Source organism: Sapajus apella, unplaced genomic scaffold (assembly GCF_009761245.1).
Source record: "Sapajus apella isolate SASKATOON/1434 unplaced genomic scaffold, GSC_monkey_1.0 scaffold32, whole genome shotgun sequence".
NCBI lineage: Eukaryota > Metazoa > Chordata > Mammalia > Primates > Cebidae > Sapajus > Sapajus apella.
The window spans coordinates 15323115-15332334 of NW_022436972.1; the positions used below are offsets into that span (position 1 = coordinate 15323115).

A 9220-nucleotide genomic window follows, 5' to 3' on the forward strand; every position below is an offset into this window, starting at 1 on the left:
TGAAAGATCCATGTGATGAGTTAGAACAGCCTAAAAATCCATATGAAAAGTCCAGCTCTCGTTATCTTTATTAGACAATGTCTCTAAAGTTGAGCGTTGCTTGAGTGCTTGGTGTTGGCACTGCCCTGATGCCCGAAGGCTTCCCTCTAGCTTGATCCTAGAACCTGAGATTGAGGCAATGAATAGCAGCCTCCTGTTGATTTCAGGTGGGAGAAGACAGAGCAAAACTTCTCTCACTCTGATCCTGCGGTCAGATGGACGTTTGGATTCTGGGACATGAGAAGCTCAAAGCAAAGTTTTTGCCTTTGCCTAGAGGCATATCCCTCCTCTCCCCACTCCTCTCCCTCCCGGAGTTGCATATTTCTGGCAAAGCCCAAAACCCTGAATAGTCGTCTAACCTATTGCATCATAGAATTATAACACTCATAGATCCACTTGATAGCGTTCCTTGGAAAAGTGTTGCTGTTGCAGGAATGGGCAAAGCATCCAGTCACTGTCCTGGGATCCGCGATGCTTATTAACTAAACATATGAGGTCCCTGCCTTTGGGCAGCTTGCGGCTTAGTAGAGGGAGACAGACAATTAACAGGTAACTAAACAAATAAGATGGTTGGGGTAGTGATGAATGTTAAGAAGAAAATAAAACTGAGTAGTGGAGAAGAGGGCCAGTGAAGCCTTCTGAGAGGGAGCAGCATTTCAGCCGGGACTTGAATGAAGGAAGAGCCCCCGCGTGGCTACCTGGGTGGGGGCTTCCATGCAGTGCTGTGCCCAAAGCAGGAACAGCCTTGGCAAGTTCACAGGAGACAAGAAGACCAGTGTGCCTGGAAAGGGCTGGAGGAGGAAGGGAGCCACAGGGGGGAAGTCAGACAGGTGGGTGGGGGCCTGGTACAGTCTTGGCCTTGAGACTGCTTATTGATGTGCAAAAAAGCATCAGCATGAAACGAGGGTTAGGTGAGGACTTGCTGGGCTTCCTGGGGACCTTCAGAGGGAGAATGGCTCTGCCATTTGATTCATAAACAGCTCAGAAGGGAAGCTCTAAAAACTCCATATGCTCCAGGAAGATGAACAAATTCATTTTTCAAACTTCTGCTGCATGGGAGATGGGGAGATCCCTCCGCAGGGACCAGCAGGACTGGGCAGGGCTGGGTGTCTTGCTTAGAGGTGAGAGACAGAAATTCCTCAGCACCTCTTCTAACTGTGGCTTTCCAGGACATAAAGCAACACCAAGTAGAGAGAGAAATTCAGGCCACCTCAGTTTTGGGGGGTGAACTGGCATTTTTTGGCAGCTACTTTGTGACAGGCATTTTACCCACAATATCTTATTTACACAACAGTTACATAAGGTCCCACAACTAGTAAATGGAAGAAATAGCATTTGATCTTCATTTCACACTTGTTTGTCTTAGGCAGATCATGTCCCTGTGAGTTCGTTTTGAGCATCAGACCGAGACAATTCCATAGTTTCCCTAAGTGGTGGCCACTGAACTTGAAATTCTTGGATTGACAATGGCACAGCCATGTGTCTCTCAGATTCTCGGGGCCCCATCTGAGCAGATCTCTGTTCGGTGTGATTAGCAGGGGTATTCATGAGGAATCCCTCTCACACTGTGGGTGCATGACAGACTGGTGTGCACCAAGAGTGCCACTGGACCCAAAGCCACCCACACTCAGACGTACGGAACCAGAAACTACCTTTTCACGATGTGCCCCAGTAATTTGGGTTTGGGTTTACCAATGACATGGACTTCTTCCTTATCTCTGACAGTTGGCAGCAGATGTAGAATTTAGCTGTGGCAGACTCATGCCACCTGCTCATGGGACCTGCCTCTTCACTGTGGTTCGGGTCCCAGTTCTCATGGGTTTTCAGGTCCAGCTAGGTCTCCTATATCATGCTTAGCTCTGAAGTCAGTGAAGGCTGCCAGAGGGTCACGGTGGGAGCCCCCGCCTTCGCCACTACCCCTGGGCCATCCTGCCCCGCCCCTATGTGGGCATCACAATGAGGAGGTGTCTCCATCAGTAGCCATGGCCTGTCAGGACTCTTCAGAGACCGCCTGCTTCCCAGGCTCCAGGCAGCTGGGCGGACATTCAAGACTTGCTTCATTCATCATCTCTGCCACCAACCTCGCCAGGTGGTCACCTGGCTGCCAAATGTGATGGCTTTCCAGTTGCACACCCTTCCATCTGACTTAGCTCTCTTGGGTGGGAAACAGGCACTCCTGCCCCTTCTCCCTGGAGAGGACCATGGATCCTGAAACAGTATCTCAGAGCCTTGGCGGCCGGTGCAACTGCAGTGCACCTAGACCTCTCTCTGCAGGCCAGCTGAGGCCTGGGGCTCACCCCTCTCTCTCAACCCTCTTTAAAAAGGGGGGCACATGGAGTCCCTGCAAGGCTTAGCCACCTTATGCCAGGGCAGTAGGGAGTGCTCAGCGGGACCCAGGCCTGCAGGCTCCACGAAGGACCTCATTTGCACTTCAATGAAGCGCTTTTCTTTCACTCAACTATGTATCTTGGTGTTAGATGTGTCAGTGGGGAGACTCCCCAGTGCAATTAAACAGGAGTATTGAGCCGGAGAGAAATCAGTGTGTGTTGACTCAGATATTTAAGCAACCACCTTTCAGTATTGACTCAGAAATTGGCCTTCCAGCTGTCCCTGCTGGCAGACTCTTCTGGCATCTCGTCAAGCCCGTGTTAATGTGTTTTTCAAATTTCAACTTGCTTCAACTTGTCTCCTGACTGATCCTCCTGATGATGATAATTATGGTTTCCAGGCTGACCTGCACACAGCACTTAGGCAAGTAGCCCAGGCCCCTCTCTGGAGGTGACCTCCTCCTTATAAATCACAGTCAGAGGACGTTTGCTTGCTGGGTTCGCGGCAGGTTAAGTCAGCTTGGGGGACTTCTCAAGCAACCTCTAATTGTTCCTCTGGAGAACCTGAGTGGTGTGGGTCTCTCTCCTGATGGGGTTAGACTTCAGTGGTCTGCTGCTGGAGGGGGCCGGGTTGCTGATTCCCTCCAAATTTTACTCACTCTTCCAAACAGGAAGAGCTTTCCCACCATGTGCAGTCCCCCTGATGAGTAATTCTTGGATGGGTTTGTGGTCACTTAATTGCCAGGGAGCTTGCCCCTTGCTTTACAGAGTCGTGACTATACAAGCACCTTTCCCAGCCGTGGCCAATTAGTGGGGCCCCAGCTGGTTTGGAGCCAGGCTTCTAAGGAAGGCTGGGTCCCTGTTAGCCTCTCTGAGGCCTTCCTAAGTGCGGCTGTCAAACTTTGCTGAACTTTCCCCCTTGCGGCTAATGAGTGTCACAGCTATTTTTAACCTCGGGTTTTCTAGAATTTGAGCTGTTAACCCAGCTCCCACAGAAGAAGGATCCTGGGAGGTGGAAATGGACTCTTCACACACAAGGAGGTGACTAATGGAGGAACATAGGATTTTCAGTGTCAGGGCTAGCCTTGAAGTTTTGTGTTGTCACCCTGGATAACATCGACCAAATGTTAAATCAGAGCTGGTGGACACAGGCGGCATAGTGGGGAGGGCAGCCGGACCATCTGTGGAAAAACCTGTTGACAGTAGAGACAGCTGAGCCTCACCTGAGTGGGATTTGGCAGGTCTGCAGTAGGGCTGTGATGCTGGTTCGTTAACCAACTTTATAGGGGATTCTGATGAGCCAGCCGCCTTGGGGATCACCATCGTGATGGAAAGCGCATTAGACTGAAATCAGAATTCCAGGTCCTGGCATTCAGTGACCTGTGTGTCACTTCGGGCAATCCTCTTCACATCATTTTTCTCATCCTGAAGGCAGGATTCACAGGGTTGCTTTGAGAAATAGATGAGATCTGAAAACAGCAGAGTGTTGGGTGTGCGAACACTGAGTCACTTGGTCATTCATTCACTTAACAAATATATGGGTCTTAACACAAAACTGTAAGAGGTACTGAGGTACGGCAGAGGTGCTTTTTTTTCCTTAAAGTATAGTCTGTTGCAAAGAGCTTTAGACAAATGGGGCAGAGGAATCTACATGGGAAGTCAGGCTCCCAGCCTTGTGCAGGCGCTCCAGAGTGACGGTGTGCACAAGTGATGCTGAAACACACACTGGGACTTGGAAAACCTCTTAGACAAGGTGCACATGACAGCAGAAATGAGAATAGGCAAGTATCTGCTCTGGTCTCTTGAAAATGTGGGGACTCCTGGAAGCTGGGAATTTATTTCCTTCATGGCTTGGCCTCTTTTGCCCATGGATGGAAAGAGGCAGGATGATCCTAGAATACCACTCCTCCTTCATCCTGGAAATGCCATTGCATTCTTTGTATCACTAGGGTAGAAGTCTACACTTGCTGGTAGAGTTTCCCCTAAAATTTCATTTTTGGAATTTGTGTCTCTTTTCCGTGTTCACACTTCCCCTGTCCTTTTTCTAGGATGGGGGTGAATGCTGGGAAAACTGACATGGAAGTAAGCGGGAGGGGTACAGGGCTCTGCACAAGTGGAGACCACACAGGACCAGGTTGGGGTGGGGAAAGGGGGATGGTGGCACAAGCCCTGTGCTGCCAAGGACCAGGATGGGTTGAAGCCATGGGTGGGGTGAAGCCATCGGGGTGCAGGGCCTTGGAGACGACTGAGTGTCTGATTTCAGGCTCAGGCCAAACCCACCACCCTAGTCATGGAAAATCAGTGTTGAAACCAAGATGTGGTCTTCCATATCTTATTCTGTTTAGAAGGTTAGAAATAGATGCAGAAATGCCACGAAGGGATTATCTAAATGGCAAATGTAAAAATCCTTCTTGTTACCCCATTTCCTATTGTGTAGGACTCACAGAGCCTGCCTGTGGTAACAGGCGGTGACCTGCACCCCACCTCTATTCCCCAAGGCAACAGCATTTCCTCACATTCCATGTGGCTGTCGCTGCAGCCACTGCCACCCCCAGCTCCCCAGCCTCCAAGTTTGTGTTTGACAATCTCACGTGATAGGTGTTTTCCAAATGGGAAGATGCCTTCTGCAACCATTTTTTTCATTTAATCTGTTCTTGATCTATATTGAGATAGATTTCTGTGCTGATTTTAATACTGGACTATGTGATTTGTCCAATTAAAGACTATTTTTATTTATTTGTATTATAGAAGAAATATTTAATTTTTAAAAAGTACAGATGAACCAAAAGAAGAAAACAAAAGCACCTATAATTACATCACCCAGAGAGACTATTATTAAAATGTGGGTCATATCTTCCCTGACTTGTGTATGGGAGGCTGTGTGTATGTGTAGATACAAAAATGGAATTATCATGCATATAGTTTTGTAATTTGGCAGGTCATGAATTTCTTTCCTTTGAACACTTAAACACATATTAATACAGAGGAGTGAATTTTTTTAAGACAGAGTCTTACTCTGTTGCCCAGGCTGGAGTGCAGTGGCACAATTTCAGCTCACTGCAACCTCCATATCCCAGGTTCAAGTGATTCTTCTGCCTCAGCCTCCTGAGTAGCTGGGACTACAGGTGCATGCCACCATGGCTGGCTAATTTTTTGTATTTTTAGTAGAGGTGTAGTTTCACCATGTTAGCCAGGATGGTCTCGATCTCCTGACCTCATGATCCCCCTACCTCAGCCCTCGGCCCCCCAAAGCGGAAAATTTTAAACAGATATAATGCATTTCACATGGTACCCTTGTTTCCCATGTGACTTGTGCTATTACACACCCTCAAACCAATTTTACATGGTATCAGATGAAAATCCCAGTTATGCTAATACTCTCCACCTCTACAACACATCTTTGGGACCCCTGAGGTCTCATGAGTCCTGAAGTTTCCTCTGAATTTTCCAAGAAAGACTAAACTCGTTCAAGTTAGCTTTGGTGTTTAGAGTATCCTAGGTGTCTAGATGTCAGCAATTCATGGAAGATGTACCTTGTCATTTCTACTAACCAGAAAATGTTATTAACCAGAAGGCTACATTTCCCAACTGTGCACAACAATGAGCATTAACTGTAACAAAATGATGGTACTCTGAGGCAGTCCCTGGGGCTTGTGAGCAATGGTCATGTGGGAGCAAAAGATGATGGATGAGAATTCGTCTCAAGTAAACAAAATTCCTCCAGCATCTGGATTGTGGAACTGAATTGGAGTAGAATGTCAAATATATATGTGTGAAAATTCCAAGACAGCCTTGCAATTCTGTGCTGACCAAGTCTTGTTTGAATTGTCAGAGGCATCAACTCAAATTGATGGAGTCAGGTTTGGCCTGTCCAACTTTCGATGCGCTGTGCGGTTCATTTTCTCAGCACGATCCTAGCTGGTTGTCCTTTCTGTCTGTCATCTGTTCTCTCTTTAGGGAGAGAAAAGGGAAAGAGGAAAATGAATTTAAAGGAAATAGGAGTAGCAATGGAGGAGATGGAAGATCCGGCTAAGACACAAGTGAGAAAAATGAAAAATGGCTAGGCTACAAGAGAGGAAAAATCTGCTATGAGGCAGCAGAGATGAATCGATGCTGAAAAGCTGTATTTTTGAGAGGAGAAATTGCAAGGGGAGGGGGAAATTAAAGAGTGTTGAATAAAGAGGAGACTAAGAGACCTGTAAAATATTATTTCCTAATGTTGAGCTTATTTCCAAAATACCTTATGAGAGGTTAAGCCAGAAAATAGATTATTTATCTTGGTTACAAAGAAATCATGGTGCTCTCAGGAAACGAGAGCAGATCATGAACACAGCCTGACAGCCGCTGGGTACAGGGGATGGTTTCCTTTACCGTATTCCTGCTCATTTTAGCAATTGCAGCCCTTTCCAGCTCAGTTTTCACTTTTACTAGAGTAACCTCCACTTTTCATACAATCACAAAGACAGAAAACAAGTGAGTTCTGGGATCACAACACTGTTTTGTGGAGATTTTTTTCTTTCAAAGATTCTTATGACATTTCTGTGAGTTGAGGGGGAGACAGATGTGTAGTGTTGTTTTACATCTGGAGAAACTGGGGCACAGAGGAGTGTTAGAGGGGAGAGTTCAGCTGCCCTTTGCAGTGCTGATGAGTGGCGATGGATGTGGAGGCAGACAACCAGGTCTTCTCATTCTCTATTTGCTATGATGGCAAAACAAAATGGAACCCAAATTTCACAAACACGCTATCCTTATAATTTAACCTGCAGGTTTCCATTTTTGAAAAATTTCGTTCTAATTGTAATAGTTTTTACATCTCAAAAAACTATAATACTGCAATAACTCTATAATTCAAAATGAAAGAGCTGAGGGTATTGGGAATAATAAAAATAGTAGAGAATCAGCAAAAAGCAAAAACAAAACACTCTATATCTGAATAAGTAACAATTTCCAAAGAGCATAAAATACTGCTGAATATAATTCAGTCGTGTGTGTGTGTATGTCAGAGAGCAAGAGAGAGAATATATAATAGGAATCAGATGAACCGGTAGCTAGCTAATGGCATCTGCACTTAGCTAACTCTGGTGGGCCATACCCTATAAAATGTTGCAATTGTGAGTTTCATGAACCTTGATTCTTTTTCAGATTGGTCCCAATCTATGCGTGAACTAAACCCTTCCTGTACATCCTTGCTGGAAGTTGCCTCAGTGACATGGCCCTACATGTCCCAGGAACCCCCCATTTCTTTGTTCCAGGGCCCTCTCTCCAACTGTCACCTCATCCTGGGCCTGAGACTGAGATGAGACTGGGGAGAGGTCTCATATCTCCAAAGTTTCCACATGTATGTTATCACTTAACGTTCCTCAATGAGCAGCACATTAGTGAATGGAGCCTGTTTCAGTCTAACCGTTTGTGCTCTTAGGATCTTAAAACCGATCACTAACCCAGGTTCAGGAAGAAGTCTGAGGTGCTAACAGCCCATAATAGTGAAAAAAAAAGCCATCCATTATTTTGGGAAGAGAAGGCTGAAGACAGGAGCCTCTCTTAACGTCCCGCTTTCTAGAACACCAGGCATACATGAGCCTCAGACCTAACACATGCACCTCTCTGAACTTGAATGTTTCTGGGACAATGATTCATATTTTTAAAAAAGGAAGTGGGAATGATATATGACTTTAAAATCTCAGACGCTGCCTTTCCAAAGGAAACCGCAGGGAATGCGGTAGGAGATGGATTCAGTGTCCTCTACCTGGCCTCTATCTCATTCCGTCTCTGATTCTATTCTCTCCCTCCCGCCTCGGCTCACAGTCGAGGCGGGAGGGAGAGAATAGACTTCTCCAGGGCCTTCTCCCTGGGCTTCCTCCCATGCTTAGAAATACTAATTGGCATCTTTGGGTTTGTGCTCTGTGGGGCATTGTGTGAATCACTTGGTATAAATCATCTAGTTTAATGATCATAACAACCCTGGGAGGTAGATGTTATTTCTCCATTTGTCAGGTGAGGAAAACTGAGGCCCAGAGAGCTTCAGTAACTCGTCTAGGGTTACAGGCAAGCAGTGGCAATGCTGGCTCTGACCTTCAGCCTCCGTGACACTGCTTCTCAGAATTCACAGACAGTCACGGGCCAGAAGACAAGGAGACTTGGTGTTATTGTGTGAGTTATACAGAGGCAAAGATTTGGATGTGACCAAAAAGATGGCACAGGGCAGTTCAAAGAAGTCACACAGCCACAAGGCAGTGGCCTGTCTGGGCTGTGAAGACCTCCTCATGTCCAGGATCATGCTGAGTAGAAAAGGAGGCCCATAGTGTCTTCACATGTTCCCCGGGGTCTGGCCCAGATGGAACCCCATTGCCTGACAGACAGTCTGAGGCTTGATCACTTGCTCACCCCTCTGTCTTCTTTCAGCTCCTGATGAAAACACACCTGCAGGGAGTGCAGGGGCAGATGGGGACTCCGTGAGGGCAGCCGACCGGCGACAGCCTTCAGTTCCGACAAAGACACATCACATTGCAAATGACACTATGCCGTCTGGTTTTTGTGTTTTGTTATAACAGGTTAAATGAACCCTTGGGCTTAATTTTTCCCTTACTTAGTTATATGGCAGCAGAGAAAAGTGACTTCATTTCTCAGCTCAAAACTGCCTAAGCTGTGTCTCTTCCTCAACATCCCTTTGAGAATAAAAGTCTAGAAATAAAACATAATCCTGACAAGTTTGGAAAATATGCTTTTATATTCTTAGTTCAAAGCCAACCCTAAACTTAGAGATTTTGGGTCAAATTTGTTCTCAGAGACATAAATTCGGCCTTGAGGCCTATTTCTGTCTTCTTCTAACAGGAATGAATGGCTTCATGCTCTCA

General features: G+C 46.4%; 1 long non-coding RNA gene across 1 annotated transcript; it reads left to right on the forward strand.

The window, feature by feature from the left end:
* Positions 1-1911: 1911 nt before the first annotated feature.
* LOC116562382 lies at positions 1912-6572 on the forward strand. Its single transcript, XR_004273905.1, has 2 exons — positions 1912-3407; positions 6324-6572. It is a non-coding gene; the product is annotated as an uncharacterized LOC116562382 (long non-coding RNA).
* Positions 6573-9220: the final 2648 nt, after the last annotated feature.